This window comes from Pinus tabuliformis, chromosome Q (genome assembly GCF_031772625.1).
Source record: "Pinus tabuliformis cultivar Carrire ecotype Pingquan chromosome Q, CPIR1, whole genome shotgun sequence".
Lineage (NCBI taxonomy): Eukaryota > Viridiplantae > Streptophyta > Pinopsida > Pinales > Pinaceae > Pinus > Pinus tabuliformis.
Window position 1 is genome coordinate 968,551,338 of NC_142296.1, and position 13,830 is coordinate 968,565,167.

Here is a 13,830-nt window from a genome sequence, read left to right on the forward strand (position 1 = left end):
CCTTTATTTTCCATGTTTTGGTGCCTGAGGTTTGTTCCCTTTTTTGTTCTTGTACCTTTCTTTCCGGAAACCTGCTTCTGCATTCAAAATCTTCATGTCCAAAATTATTGCAAATAGAGCATTCAACTTCATTTTCAAGAGCTGAAAAATTGTTATAGGTCCTTTTTGTAATCCCTGTCATACTTCTTTGCTTTTGAGCTTCCCTAGTCATGATTGTTTTATACGCAACACATTGAGCTGCTTTGTGACCAAAGTTATGGCAAGAAAAGCATTGTCCATTGAAGAAGTTTCTGCGATTAATGAATCTACCAGCCAACTGATTGTAATTTCTATTTTCATCTATTCTTGAACCAAATTGGGAAGATTTTACCTGTGGCTGGTTGTGGCTTTTGTTCACCCTTAAGCTGGATTGCCCCTGATAGTTTCTGTTTGACGTTTGTCCCTGCTTTACCTGATGATCTTCCTTGTGCTCTTGTTCATTTCTTCTTGCTGCATCAAGATAACTTTTTGAAGTGGATGCTTGAGAAGTTTCTCCATTATAGCCCAGACCTGTCTTATTTAGTGGAGACCGCTGCACACTGATAATCTCATTCAACGTTTCAGATCCTTTGACAAACTTGAGATTAATAGTTTTTGTTTTCTCAATTTCTTTTCTAAGACCAACAATTTCACCTTCTAATTTTTCAAGATGTTTTTCCTTTTCATCAATCTGAAATTGTAGAGTATCAATAATCATGTTCTTTTCTTCTATACATCTCTTGAGTCTAGTAATTTCATCATAAAGGTTATCCACATCTACAGCATCCTCATAATCATCATCTTCAAATGCCATTAACAATCTATATTTGTTACCTTGTTCATCTTCATCACTGTTTGATAAGCCATCACTATCTTCATGGGTGTAGTAGCTTTTCTTATTTGCACTTTGTTTCTTGTTCCATCTAACTGGTTCCTTTTCTTTATCCTTATAAGAGCATTTTGCAGCATAATGACCTACTCTTCCACAAGCAAAACATTTGAAAGGTAGCTTACCTCTGAACCTTCCAGAACCTCTTTGAAGATTTCTGACAAAATTTGATTCTTCTTCCTCTTCTTCTGGAACATGACTTGCTTCATAGTGATCTTCTTTGCCTGATGCTTTAAAAGCAGCTTCCCTTCTGTCTGATGGACCTCCCTTTCTCATTTCATAAGCAGTTAGAATTCCATGCAGCTGAGACATAGTGAGAACACGGAGATTTTCCTTTTCTTCTACTGCAGATACTTTAGATTCAAACTTGGGGGATAAAGATCTTAGAATCTTTTGAACTACTATAGTCTCTTTTATTTCTTCACCCCAAATTTTTCATACAATTAACAATCTCATCTACTCGAAGAAAATAATTAGCCACACTTTCATCATTATACATCTTGAGAGTCTCATATTGAATCCTGAGAGTTTGAAGTTTAGCTTCTTTTACCTGTTCATCTCCTTCATAGCTAGTGATCATTTTGTCCCATATCTCTTTTGCTGATTTGAAGTGCATGACCTTCATGAACTCTGTTTGAGATATACTTCCTAATAGAGTACTGACTGCTTTTGCATTTGTTTCATACTGCTTTTTCTCAGCTGGATCTGTAGGAGTAGCTGAAGGAAAGGCATAGCCTGATTCTACAATGTTCCAAACTTCTGTACCAAGAGATTGAAGATATGCAGTAACTCTTACCTTCCAATAATTGAAGTTTGTCCCATCGAAGACGGGTGGCCTGATTGATGCTTCTCTCTCGTAGTTGCTCATGATGAACGATCTACCTTCAAGCGATCAAGCTTTTCTGAAGGACCTGCTCTGATACCAATTGTTGGAAATAATACTGAGAGGGGGGGTGAATCAGTATTATCTAGCAATTTACCAAATCTTCCTTATTTGATCTTTTGAAATATTCTTGCATATCAGTACCATAAAACAATGAGCATGAATAAAGAAAATAGACAGTCACACCAAAGAACACAAGATGTAAGGTGGAAACCCAATGCGGGAGAAAAACCACCTGCTGCAATATGTCTCTATCTTCTTTCAAGAAATTCTTTTTACAATGATTTTGTACTGGTGCAGTCCTTTACCAGCACGCAGGCTGCAACCTGCAAAGAGCTACAACTCTTTCTCGTTTTCCAGTTTCTCCTGGAAGGGAGCTACAACCCCCTACTTCTTTTCATGAAGAATCAAATGATCAACAAGTATACAACAGATACAGTCTACTACAGATATCAGATCAGTAATTACATAAACAACCCAGAACACCTTATGAACAGAAATATACAGTCAACAGATCATCTTAAGACAGGGACGCATATTTTCTTTCTGTGGCCTGCGACTGGACGCAGTATACCTTATGCTGTTCTGCGTGCAGACGCACTATTCCTTTTTGCTTTTCTTCGACCGACGCTCCCAAAAACACTATCGCGCCGCGTCTTTCGCTTCAGAGACGCACCCAATGCCACAGTCGCGCCGCGTCCTTTGCCTCAGAGACGCACCTGAGTCTTTACTGTACTGCATCCCGGCGCACTTTCCCTTCACTGAATCTGCGTCCCTTCAGATATAGAAGATAAGAGGACTTTAGAACCAACCCAAACACTCAGATCCACAGATCTGATCATGCGCCATATAGATCGTAGTCCATTAGAAGATTTGCCCTTATAGATTTGGACTAGATCACACCAAGAGATGTTCCACCAAGATGATGCTCAATCCAAATGAACTCCTTTGCTTTATATAGGCAAGCTTCTCCCCAAAGCGTGGAACAATACCACGAGCCGACACCATAGAAACACAAAACCGTCGGCTAGATACCACACAAGAAACCCCCACGTGCTTTTCTCTGCCTTGAAATGTGTGCACTGAGCGGACGCACCTCCTGAACGGCTGGCCTGCGTCCCTGGACGCGGGTTCTGTATGGTATACCTGCGGGGACGCACTTGCTGAACATATTTCCTGCGTCCTTCTTGATTTACCACCTGAATGAGTTTGCCATCAAGGACAACACCTGAATCATAATGCCAACAGATGAGATAACCGAAGTTGATCCATGGTTTGCTTAGTCATGACATTAATGGCTGCCCCAAGGTCTATAAGAACATTAGAGACAAGGACATCACCAATCTGAACTAAAACCCATGGTTTCTGGGATCAGTATATTTTTCCATAGATACACATCCCGTCATCAACCTTGCTGCCCTACCAAAAAATTGAATGGTTTGGGGTTCCAATCTCTTCCTCTCGGGTTTCTTGAGACAAAGTTCCTTAATAATCTTGGTACAAATAGGGATCTCTTTGATGGCTTGGAGCAGAGGTATCTTAATGAAAAGATTCTGAAGCTCTGATGCCAAGCTAGTCTCAGAAATAGGCTCACTTCTTTCCATTACTAGTCTCTCTGGGAAGGGAGGCTGGTTGGAAGAAGATGGCAAGGATTCCGAGGGTAAGGGCTGCTTAGTGACAGCTTTCGGAGAATGGTTAAGAGTTTCCTCTTCTTCTTTCTCTTCAACAATCACTCTAGGTTGCTTCTGATTTTCTGATGTTACAGTCCTTCTCGATCTTAATTGAATATCATGAACCCCAACTGGGATAGACTGGTACTCGAATGGTAAAGGTGGGTTTGTTACATAGATCATTTGCACTACTTTATTATTGTTAGGATTGGGCATAGGTTGAGCAGGCAACTAAGGAGGTCGAAAAGGTGGAGGTAAAGGTAATGATGGAGTAGACTGACTCGGAAGTTGAGGCATTGAATAAGGTGTATGTGTAGATGGATATGACTGCATGGGTGGCTGGTAGGAATATGGAGAATGAGTTGGCCCTCTCCAACCTTGTTACCATGGTTGAGAAGGTTGCCCATGTTGGTATTGGTTCCCATACTGCCACTGCTGATTAGTGTTAGGATAAGAATATGCATGTGAATTATAACCAAAATAGTGTGGAGAAAATTCAGGAGCCATACTTGCACCTACTTGAGGCCAATTTCTTTTTGCTCCCATAGCATACAAGTATTCAGCTTCAGGCTGTCCCCCTGTAAATATAGCTTTAAGTCCTGGTATAGAGGGACATTTTTTTGTGACATGGTCTTCTGCACAAATAGCACACTTATTAGTTTCTTTCAAATTAAGAGGACACTCTTTAGGAGGATGCTTGTCTCTACATTTAGGACAGAAAATACATAATGACTCTTGTTCCTTCATGAGTTTTTGCTGAAATTTTAAAGAGTCCAACTGTTTGGTAACAATATTCATTATATCAATTTTCATGTTTTCCATTTTATTTTCTAATCCAATAATCATAGCATCAATAGATTCGGTTTTTCTATTTCTGTTTCGAGTTCCTCTACCGGATCTATACTGATTTCTTGAAAATTTCTTGCATAATTCACAAATTTTTTCAAAAGTTTGCTGAGAAATATCACCTTGTCCTAACAGATTTAAATTTTTTCTAGCATTATCAGTAAGTCCTTTTAAGAACAAGGTTCTAATAGTAATGGAATCAATCTTAAGTTTCGACATTTGTAAAATATACAGAAATCTTTCTAGGTAATCTTCAAGAGTTTCATCATCATCCTGTATGATTGTAAAAATCTCATCCTGCATGTCCTGAGTTTTGCAATATTCTTGATATTTAGACAAAAACACTCTCTTCATCTGATCCCAAGAGGCTATAGTGTTTCCTCCTAACCCCATAAACTAGCGTAGAGCTGAGTCCTTGAGAGTAACAGGAAATAATCTTAGCTTCTGAGCGTCAGTTGAATAATCATAACTTCTACACAAAATATCAAACTCAAATAAAAAAGAGTCAGGATCTTCATGAACTTTACCATGGAAATGAGGGAGAGCTAATGGTGGAATATTCTTCATTTGTGCCACAGTATCAAGGTCCACAATTGGAAACACAAAAGTGGATTGTTCCCTACTTACCTAGTTTTCACCAGTCCCTTCCACATGATCTTCATGGTCTGCCATTGTTTCCCTTTTTCTCCCAATAGACTAAACCACACCTGAGCTGTTGTCACCAGAATCCAGGTGGACTATTCCTGCGTGATGGGTTTGAATTGGATTGGGCTTCCTGCTCACAGAAGGAGACCCAATATGAGAATTGTTTTCAGAATTCTTTCGGCCCTTAGTGGGCTTTGAACCCTTACCTTTTCTAGGCATTCATTTCAAAAAAGAAAGAAAAATAACAAACAACTTCTAATAAAAAATGCTGTCAGAAATCAATCAACACCAGTAAAATTCCTTCAAAGAAGATTTTCCAAACAATACTGCAAAAATAAAGGAAAAATTACCTCTATTGTATAATCAGAAAATTCTTACCAAATCAAATCGCCTCCCTGGCAATGGCGCCAAAATGTTGGGTGCAGGAATTACACTTAAGAAAACTCCTCAACACTTAAATTGTCAACCTGGGGGATCCGTAAACTTAGAGACGAAGCACAGGCAATGCCAGAGATGGTATGAATATTTCTAATATAAATCCCTACTTTCTTTAAAGGAAAGATTGCAGAATCAAACTAAAAATAGAAAAAGGAAACTTGAACCATCAAATAATCTAAGACTGGAACAAGGAAGAATGCATTTGCAAAAGGGATTTAGAAATAAAGGGGCAATCACTCTAGCTAACTATTGTTTAACTACTGAGTGTGTGTTTTTCTTTAGCAGAGACACTTAGCAGTCTCATCAGATGGGCCCTTTAAACCTGCTCCTTTAGATATTTCCTTCTTGCACTAATCTATCCTACACTATCGCAGTCTTCTTGCACTAGTGCAGGAACAAAGATTTATGCATAGGGTATAAATAGTGTCTTTACTAAAGGCATTTTACTTCCTGCAAGGGCTTGAACTTTTCCAGGTTCAAAGCACTCAGATCCCGTGGCAAGAAACTAGTTCTTGCACCGGATCAAAGCTTCTTGCACTTAGCATTTAATTCTTAAAATGAGTGCTTAGTTACTGCAAGTGCTATTATACTGTTAAATCAAATTGCACACATAAAAATTGAATGTTTCTGATCTTGACAGAGTGCAGAAATAAAGAAACAATCCATATATATTTATCTTGTCATAAAGTGTTTAATTAAAGAAATAAAATTGCAGTAAGTAAACTAGAAAAACTTGGTGCATCACACCAACGTGCACTGGTGCAGGTTCATTTCTCCTGCTTGGACCAGGCAGGGAAAACCAACCAAACAGAATTGTAGAAAAGGAAATATCACACCAACGTGCATTGGTGCAGGTTTATTTCTTCTGCTTGGACCAGGTAGGGAAAACCAATCTGAAATCAGGTTCAGGAAAAGGAAATTTAGCTACTTCACACAACAGATCTTCTTTCACTCAGACAGGAATGCATGTGATTGAAATTAAATCACACTTGACAATATAAACACAAATTACAAGAAACAAGAAATAGGGTAAACATGTTGGGTTGGTTGGGCCCTAGCCAACCAGCGCGTTTCCCTTTCAAACGAAAACGCTGCTCAGTACTTTAATCAATTCATCAGCTTCAAACACAGAAATATGATTTATAAAACATGAGGCAGAGTTCCCTTTTTATTAATTCACTGAGGCAAATACATGCGTGAATACATCGTCCAACCCAGATTCAAGTGATAACAAAATACAGCAACCTGTTACCACCTCTCTGGCTGTGTCTTTGTTCTATACAAAAACTTCTATCCAAAAACTATCCTCGTCCTATTTACATTCTTCATTATATAGATCTTTGGCCAAAGGCCAAAATAGATCATTTAACCAATTACATAACCAAATGCAGAATTTAGCTTTTCGGCCTTCAAAATTAGACAGTTTAACAAAACTGGCCGTAGCCAATCCCCAGCTGTTCGTTCTTCATAAATTCGATCTCGGCTGCCTTTGGATCGATCTTGCTGTCGTGGCTGAAGCTCGACTGCCTTTAGATTGATCTTGCTGTCGTGGCTGAAGCTGCTCAAAACGAGGCGGTGATCAAGGAGGTTTGGATCTGCTGCAAGGATTTGTTGTGTTGGCACCAGTGCAAGATCCGATCCTGCACTAGGATCAGCGGTCACGGTAAGTACTTTGACTACCAAATAAACATTGGAGATATCGATAAGTTACAAAGAGTGATTATAAGCAAGAAATCATGTAATAAATTATTAATTAATTCTAAGTTGAATTAAAAATATGAAAAATAAAGGGCATACGAAATATGTCATCGTTCTTGGATTAGTGCAAGATGAGGGTGTATAAGAGAGGTAAAACAATGGTAAATGGTTATAATTTAGGAAGGGGAAAATGGAAAAAAGAGAGCAAATTAGGGGGCTAACATTGACCACAAAGCATACTTTTATCTCTTTTTCGAGCTCTATTAAACATCGAAAAAGGAACCCCCTTGGAGTCCTCTTTAAGCTCTTTTTAGACTCTCGAAATATGAAAATATTGCCGAGCGCTTGTCCTTTTCAACTCATTAACGGATTGGAAATGACATCTACTCAATATAAGTTTAACCCTTTTCTAGACTGAGATAGATTATTTACGAAAAAGGAATACGTTGATCGAACATGGTCAATAGGTTCTCTCTCGTATTATTTTACGTTTTTTCAGACTTGAGAGACAAACTTACGAAAAATAACTTGTGGAGTTTTCTTTTTGTCCCTTTTCAAACTCTATAAACATGAAAAGGACTGAGTTATCATTGTCGTTAAACTCATTAAAACATCAAATAGCGACAAACTTGTCCATCATGACAAGACCGAGTTTCACCTTCGCTAGACTCGTTAAAACATCACATAGCAATGGATTCACCTGAAGGGTGGAATTATACAACAAGCATATGTTATCCTCCTCAAGCTTGATAAAAAATAAAGAATTAGTCAGCAATGACTGGGGAAATGGGAAAAGGGGTAAACCACTTTGTGGCAGCAGGTCGCTCTTGAACATGACACTTTCACTTCATCTCTGTGACCACTTGCGTTGGGTTATCTGCTTGATGGTCATCACACGTATGGTCTATCATGCCATCCATTACTTTGGTTTTGGGTCAATGCTGCCAATTCATTCAGTGTCACTGACATGTTCAAGAGAAGTCACTCAATTAAAATTCATCCTTTGCAATACTCATAAACCTTCATTTTCATGACCGCCATTCCTGAACCTTGTGTCATTAGTCACATTTCATCTCCAAAAAATCATTACAATCGTTTTGTGTCGTTGATGTGGGATAAATTAAGTCCCTCCTGTGACGAGTCACTTCTTGTCGACCTCAACACATTATCCAAGAATTTGATTTAGAAACACATTTTTAGTACCTTGGAGCTTGCATACATCAATGGAAAGTTTCTCACTTCCAGCGATAGGTTGACATCACTGGCCTTCGACTAAAAGACTTTGTATGGTGTTCGACATCAAAACATCCATTCACACCATGTAGAATGTATCGCAGTACCTTGAGAATCATTATCATTATCGGTGATTTCTCTCGCGTCTATTAACGACTTACATCATTGGTTGGTAATCAGATGGTGTCTTCCCATGTTCGACTTCAGATCACATATTCACATGGTTAGACTTGTACTTGAGCGAATGACTGAACAAGATAGAAGACCCCTCGGATCTAGTTTCATCCATCCGGGCTGCGATTTCAGGAAAGTACCAAATCATCCATACGATGGATTTACACTGATGGTCATCCCATCATGGGTCTATATCTATAGACGACTATCTATGTACAAGTAATGAAAAGCTTATATGCTGAGAATGGGTATGCATTCCCTCAACAATTCATGAAAAATCCAAAATATCATGATATTATGTATTGTAAACAATGCAGGTTACCATCCGCTTCCGAACCTCCTCATCACATTGTAAAACATATCACTCGACATTATCATTTTTGACTTCATGCTTTAGGGGGAAATTGTTATAGGTCTATTTGGGCACATCACTCCCATCATTCAGATTAGTACTTTTAGGGCTCATCAAACCCTAATTCTATTGCTACATGCCCTAGACAAGTCATCACATTGAATGCCATCATTCCTGAGAGTTTCCTAGCTTGAAGACATCCTGAAATGACTCCTTGAGGGACCAGTGCAGCCTTGGTTAGGGGTAAGTGCGTTGCAAAGCACTTAGGCCCATTCAAACCTGCTCTATAGAGCACCTAGGCCCACTTTGACCTGCGCTAGGCAAGATTGAGTGAAATCTTCATAGGGTTCTAGGAATATTCTTTCATTCTAGATCATTCTAGAAGATTCCCACCTCTTATCCTCTCCTATGAGCTCGAAATTGGATAGGGAATGAATCAAATAACCTCCTATCCTCTCATCCCTTCCTCCATGGAAACTAACTCCCAAATTGGAAAGCCATTCAATGCCCAATTTATGACAAAACCACCTCCATTTCCCTATAAATTGAGCACTCATCATAGTGATCAGGGGCTGGACTTTGAGAATTTGTAAGGAGATACTGTTGGTGTGAGGTTTGAGATTGTAAGCAAGTATTGTTATGCTACTAGAGTGTTGTTCTTTTGATGTGATGAAGGATGGAACTCAAGCTGGATGAGTGACATGGGATCGGACTTCTTGGTTGTAACTCTTCCTTCTACTTAATAAAGTTGTTTACACCTTTTCCCATATTCTTGTCTTTATGTATGATGATTATATGTGTAAATTCTTTCGATTCCATTTTCTTATAGTAGATAGATCTCTTGCTTTGATTGGTTTTTGTCCTTTGTTTATGATTGCATGTACTTATCGAGTGGATTCAGTTCGAGAAGGAGAGATGAGAGTTGTTCAAAGGAGACAAAGGGAAGTGAAAGATAACAACTAGGTCCCTTGTATTATTTATCTTCTATAGAAAAGGTTAAACTGTTTAAATCTGTTGTTCTAGGTGTAGCTACCCACCTAGGGAAATTTTATTTATCCGTAGATGAAAAAATTCACATAACAGGTTGGTACTGAACAATATCTCAGAGGATTAACAAGTCCTTGTCCAAAGTATATTGGGAAGAGACAAGCTACCAAAATGGGACAGAATGTGGTCTGACTTACAGCAGGAGGAGTTGAGGCTAGCTTTTCTAAAGAGTTCCATCAGTGGAAACAATAGTCGTTGATCGAAGGGTGTGAAGGAGGAGGAGAATGCAGCCCTAGTGTCTAAGGGTCCCAGTCAGGGGTAGGGATAATAGAGAAGAAGAAGAAGAAGGGCCTATCAAAAGTCAAGTGCTTCAGATGTGGTGAGCTTGGTCAGTACACAGTGTCCTCTTAGGAACAAGGACAAGTAGGAGAGGAAGGACCAACAAACAACGTAAGTTGAGATAGATAAGTTGTCCTCCAAGTTGGAGGAATACTTCGCTATGATGGCATCCATACCTTCAAGAGTGAGGTGGGGTGACCTGGAGTTATAGTCCAGAACTATAAATGTTTGGGCAGGGCCCATTGAGGTGTCCTCCTCATGGATAATCACCTTACTATGGGGCCCACAATATTCAGTAGCAAGATGGATTAATGTTAGTGATGCAATCAGATCTAGAGTAACAGTCGTAGACTAGTAGCAGTTAGGGTCTGAGGAGCACAGTGCAATGTTAACAATAGAGTAAGTGGCTTAGTGCAGAGTTGGTAGCAACGTAGATATTTTAGTGACAGTGCAATATCTTGTAGTAGCCAAAGACTACGGAGAAAGAGGCATCATACTAAACACAATTGATTCAATATTTTGATTGCTTCTCAATTGCAGTAGTTGCAGTTGCAGAAACAACAGATGAGAGGGAGTTGTAGTGAAAATGTCGGGTTGACAACAATATGGCAGTGTTAGTAGAAACACAGATGCATCATCAGAGTTGTGCAGTGTTTGGTGGGCAGTGTCCAGACATCAGCAATGTGACAAAGGGTGTTACAGAGACACGGTGTTGTGGTAGGGTGTGCAACAATAGAACGCAGTCCTCACTAGGAGGGAGTGTTATTTTTTGTAGTATCGGATGTGTTCCAGGCATGAAACTTGGTGGAGAGGCTAGAATACATGAGATATACACAACCCATCAATAGTTTCCAGAGATTCCACCTAGAAATGGATCAATTAAATTAATTAGTAATCATTTATTTTTTCCCAAGTCTAACTTAGGAAAATGGGTTAATTAATAGTAATTAATTGAGAAGGGTGTGAATTATCTAGAGACTCACACAGATTGACTTAGTGATGATCTCAACCATTGATTAAAATTTAATCTTCGTCGTTGGAGTCCCAACTAGAGATTATAAGGAGTCAATGGGTAGATGCAGGATATATTTTGCAGATACTCAGTCATCTAGACAGTTCAAGAGATCGAGTCAGAGATTAAGTAGCAAGTGTCAGAGGTGCAAGGACGGTGATACAGAGGAACATTTCTAGATTCAAAAGAGGAAAAAGGCGAGTGACTAAATTATTCCATGTCACAACTTTTCCTTAGCAGCCACAAGGGTCAGCGTATTTTTTTGATGTCGCAGAATAAAGCTGCAGGGGTTTTCCCATAATAGACACACAGGTCCCGGGATTTCCCAGCACAAACATACAGATCGTTAGAAACAGATTCGGCCTACGTAGAGGTTGACAACCAAATTTCAAAGGCTGCGAGTTTTCTTGTGGAGGAAATAATTATTCTCTCTAAGTATTTTTTGTTTATCTTGTTGTTTGGATAGCCACTTGGGCTTTCAAAGATTGTACTTAGAATTCAGTGCTGCATAATGAAATAAACCCTCATCTATTGCACCGGTTTTCCCAAGTTAGTTTTTTTTGGGGACATTTATCCCAAAACAACTGTGTCATTTTATGTGTGTGTATTAGCTTTTCTCAGTTCCTATTTTGCTTCTGCAATATTTATTTTTAGTGAAGAAATTGCAGTGTGATTAATTTGAAAATTAATAAACTATTAATCAGTTAGGATAATTAATTCCATTTGTTGTGTTTCAAGGAATTTTCACATTCTCTATAGCTAGAGAATGGATTAATGGTAGAAATATCTATCATGCAACTCTCCTATAGATATTTCCTTACCCCATCCATTTTCCAAGCATGTCCAAGTTACATTCATCAGTATTGCATCTTATCCATGGTCACATGACACTATTGCAACTTATTGTGAGTCATTCATTACATCCGTTGGATTATGTTTTGGAGCTAGGACACAAGGGATTAATAAATTTTGTTGAAATGGATTTAAGAAAGAACTTGGATTTATTTGGGATAAAGCATATTGTGATGAAGCTTCCACATTTTCTTATGGTCTTCTTAGTACTTAGTATATTTCATACGAAGAGATGTCGCAATATGGTTGTATTGCAAAGTTAACATCAATGATAAGCATGTATATGCACCACAACCTTCCACAAGCTTGTGTGATACATTTCTCTTATTGGCGATGGTCAACTTCCTAACCTTTTCCTATCTTCATCATGTCAATTGAAACATGTTACTTGGAATTCTTATCAATAACATCAAGGTGATCTTATCACTTGGTAGGTTGTCTAATTTTGTTAATATATTTTTCAATGTGCATGGAATTATACCACATATAAATTGATGGAGATTACTCAAATTCCATGGCAGGTTTCTATAATCCATTAAGCCTTATTTTGTGACCATCATGGATGTAACTTAAACCTCCATGAGTCCTACACAATAGCTCCTGTTGTGGTTATTTCACCTCTTGGTGATCACCAACATCCACTTTCAATACATTTATATGGTTTCCGATGAAACCCACTTACTGGTAGAGTATCAAAAACAAATCTTAACTTGGAACTCTCCTAAAAGGGCTTGAGAATATCCAGTTGATTGCTGCACTTCAAGGTTAAAAAATGTTTTCTTGTGCCAAAATCATGATTGTAAATGCGTTGTTATTAGATAAATGTACTATATAAAACAAGTTTGAAGTCTCGGTCTCGTCCTGTGGGTGGATCCATTTGATTTTCATTTGCACTTAATAGAAAAGCCATATATCGAAAATATCTCGAGCTTTCACCTTGTGTAGGGCTTGGATTATCTCAGATGCCTTCAAGAAGGATATGCTTCAATGTTCACGCAAACGCATATGGAGCTAGTTCTTGACAGTGATGTCCAAGATGAAGTCCTTCCAGAAAAAAATAAAAAATTGTTCTTCACCAACAGGTGCTTAGAGATTGAAGATTGGAATCTATTTTGTTGCTTGGTGGAACCTAAATGTTGTCTTCAACATTTACAACAAGAAAGTGTTGAATGCATTTCCTTACCCTTGGTTGACTTCAACACTTTCACTAGTTGTTGGATCATTAATGATGTGGGTGTCTTGGGAAACGCATTAGTAGATGCTCTAGATACTGATTTTGAATTTTTGGAAGTCATTGGCACCAGTGGCAGTTGACATACAATTAGGAAAGTAGCAACAATTGTTAGTAGTTTCAATCACACACATCATCAAAGTGGTGATCCAGCGTTTAGTGTGTGGGTCTCTCATTTTCTTCTCTTTTGGGAGAAAGCTTTTCAGTTCTAGCATATCTATCACTAATTCCTATTATTATGGGTTGTGAGTTCACATCAACTATGGAATTGAATTTTAACATGACATATTTCATGGGTGATAGTGAGTCTTGGTATTGATCCAAGAGTGTTGCAACTCCTAAGGGCTCCTCAACTCTGTTTATCAACCCAGGGTTTGTACAAACTTCAAGGTGATAGTTCTATATACACAGTAGATGGGATTCTACTTATGCCACCCTCAACTAGGACATATGATCAATAATGCTCCAAGACCATTCTTTATCCTAAATTAGAAGGAAATTAACTACTAAAGGTGCTACGCAGAATATATCTCTAATGACATAAAGGTAAATGCTTTTTCAAC

General features: G+C 38.5%; 1 pseudogene; it reads left to right on the forward strand.

Annotated features, from left to right (window-relative positions):
• LOC149222705 (uncharacterized) overlaps positions 1 to 13,586 on the forward strand; it is a 53,496-nt pseudogene extending 39,910 nt beyond the window's left edge.
• The last annotated feature ends 244 nt before the right edge of the window (positions 13,587 to 13,830 follow it).